This window comes from Citrus clementina, unplaced genomic scaffold, assembly GCF_000493195.1.
Source record: "Citrus clementina cultivar Clemenules unplaced genomic scaffold, Citrus_clementina_v1.0 scaffold_9, whole genome shotgun sequence".
Lineage (NCBI taxonomy): Eukaryota > Viridiplantae > Streptophyta > Magnoliopsida > Sapindales > Rutaceae > Citrus > Citrus x clementina.
In genome coordinates, this window is record NW_006261964.1 from 31,404,617 (window position 1) to 31,407,652 (window position 3,036).

The window sequence follows — 3,036 nt, forward strand, 5'->3', positions numbered from 1 at the left end:
ATTAGAAATATCAAGTTTAAGTTGCTTATTTGACTCAATTGAATTAACTAAACAAACATTAGAAAGTTCAGAAAAATCCCCTTTTTGAATATTTTCCTCGATACAGGATTCAAACAATTCCTTTTGTTCATCAGTATCATCTTCATTCTCATTTTCTTCATTAGGTTGCCTGCACATGTTGAAAACATTCAATTCCAAAGTCATATTCCCAAAGGATAAATTCATTAAACCATTCCTATAATTAATCAAAGCATTAGCAGTTGCTAAAAATGGTCGACCTAAAATTACAGGAATTGGTTTGTAATTATTCACAACAGGTTCAGTTTCCAAGACAATAAAATCCACAGGATAAATAAATTTATCAACTTGTACTAAAACATCTTCCACTATTCCTTTTGGTACTTTAACGGATCTATCGGCAAGCAAAAGTGTAGCTGAAGTTGATTTTAACTCACCAAGATTAAGTTGAAGATAAACTGAATATGGAAGCAAATTAACACTAGCACCAAGATCTAGTAAAGCATGCTCAATTCTGTGGTTACCAATAATACAAGAAATGGTAGGACAACCAGGATCTTTATATTTCAACTTATTATTAGTAGACAGAATTGTACTTACCTGTTCGGCCATGAAAGCACTCTTTCTTACCTTCAATTTCCTCTTAACAGTGCACAAGTCCTTTAAAAATTTGGCATATGAAGGAACCTGCTTGATTGCATCTAATAGAGGAATGTTAACTTTCACTTGCTTAAAGATTTCATAAATTTCAGAAGAGTGGTTTGATTTCTTTGGTTTATTCAATGCATGCGGAAATGGTGGTTCAGGTGGAACACTAGTTATTTCTTCACTAGGTGTAAGTTCATTTAGTCCTTCCTTACCCTTTGAATTTTCATCATTTTCATAAGGTTCAGGCATAGGTCTATCAACAACCTTACCACTACGAAGAGTTATAACTGACTTGACTTGGTCTGTGGGTGGATTTTGTTGAATTTTAGGATTTGGTTGTGGTTGGGCTGGAAATTTTCCTTTTTCTTGAATGGTGAGTGCAGAAGCAATTTTAGCAAGAGTATCTTTCAAATCAGAAAAAGTTTGTGCATTTTGATTGTTAATAACATCTTGCTTTCTGATGAATGAATGCATTGTGTCCTCCAGATTTTTCCAAGGTGGTGGAACATATGGTGCATAAGGCTGAGGATTTTGAAAATTTTGTGAAGGTGGTGCTTGTGAAGATTGTGCATTATTATTATTCCTCCAACTGAAATTCGGATGATTTTTCCAACCAGGATTATAAGTCTGTGAATATGGGTTTGGTTTATTGAAAGTGTTAATGACATTAGCTTGATCATTTAGACATTCTTTAAGTGCAGGCAAAGTGGGACACTCTTGAGTGAAATGATCATTCGAATTACATATGTTACATGCAATTTCTTGAACAGATTTTACTTGATCACTCTTTTTATGCTCCAAAGCTTCAACTTTCCTAACTAGGGATGCAAATTTTGCTTGTAAATCATGATCTTCCCTAAGGTTATGGATTCCTCCACTAGATGGAGATGATTGTTGCTTATTTGTCAATTCAAAAGTTCCAACAGTATCCCAATGTTGTGCATTTTCAGCTAATTGGTCAAGGTAATCTAGTGCATCTTCAGGATTTTTATCCCTAAATTCACCATTACACATCATTTCAACAACCTGTCTACTTTGGGGTATTAAGCCTTCGTAGAAATAAGTGACCAATCGCCAAGTTTCAAAACCATGATGTGGGCATATGTTAAGCAACTCTTTAAACCTATCCCAACATTGGTATAATGTTTCTCCATTTTTTTGAGTGAAAGAAGTGATTTGCCTTTTAAAAGAATTTGTTCTATGAGGTGGAAAGAATTTTTTCAAAAACTGTTCTTGCATGTTATTCCAAGTTCTTACTGATCCAGATCTAAGGTTTTGTAGCCAAGTTTTAGCTTTATCTTTTAATGAAAAAGGAAAAAGCTTTAATCTAATTATGTTCATGCTACAATTTTGGTCCGTGTATGTATTACAAACTTCCTCAAAATCTCTTAGATGCAAGTACGGATTCTCAGATTCTAAACCATGAAATGTTGGTAAAAGTTGGATAATACCTGGTTTAAAATTGAATTGAGATGCTTCTGGAGGAAATACTATACACGACGGTGCTCCGGTTCTGGTTGGATTCATGTAGTCTCTCAGAGTCCTTGGTTGATTCTGATCATGCCCATGTTGAGATTGGTTGTCTCCCTGATCAATTTGAGGATTAAGTTCGCCCAAAACGTTTTTGCCTTCATTCTCATCCATGATTGGTGGTGGAGATTGAGATCTACGAATTAACCTGCCACTTGAAGATCGAGACCAACGTCTCATGCAAGGGTTATGTTATAAAGATAATATTTACACAAATTGATAACAAAATAAAATAAAATAAATAAATAAGCAAATAATATAAGTATACAAAAGAAAATTAAATAACAAAAATGGTGGTTGAACCCACCAATTAAAAAAATAAAAAATGCAAAATTAAATAAATACTGAAAATTAAATAACTGAAAATAAAAGTTAAGGGTTAGTAGTTAGTTTGGTGGTTAAACCCACCAATAAAGCAAAAAAAAATAAATACGAAATAAAATAAATGCAGAAAATTAAATAACTGAAATTAAATAAAAGTTAGGAGTTAGCAGTTAGTAAGTTAAGAGTTAGTAATTAGAGTTAGTAGTTAAAGTTAGTTTGGTCCAAAATAAGTCCAAATATGTCCAAAGTATGTCCAAATATGTCCAAGTCTTGATTATGTTGTCCAAGTCTTGATTATGTTGAGGAATTTCGTCTAGGGATTCTATTGCAAATTATTTTTAATTGAAGTTTAGAATTAGCAATTTGGGATGAAAGTGAAACAATTGAAAGATATCGGGGTCCGAACGTAATTACCAGAAGATTGGGCTAGAAACGGAAACTGTTGGGGTGAAACGAGAATTATGAAAGATATGGGGACAAAAGAGAATTTAAGAAAAGGAAAAGGGGGCAAACGAA

General features: G+C 33.3%; 1 non-coding gene across 1 annotated transcript; it reads left to right on the plus strand.

Annotated features, from left to right (window-relative positions):
• The first annotated feature begins 1,750 nt into the window (after positions 1–1,750).
• LOC112101635 lies at positions 1,751–1,859 on the plus strand. Its single transcript, XR_002907658.1, has one exon. It is a non-coding gene; the product is annotated as a small nucleolar RNA R71 (small nucleolar RNA).
• The last annotated feature ends 1,177 nt before the right edge of the window (positions 1,860–3,036 follow it).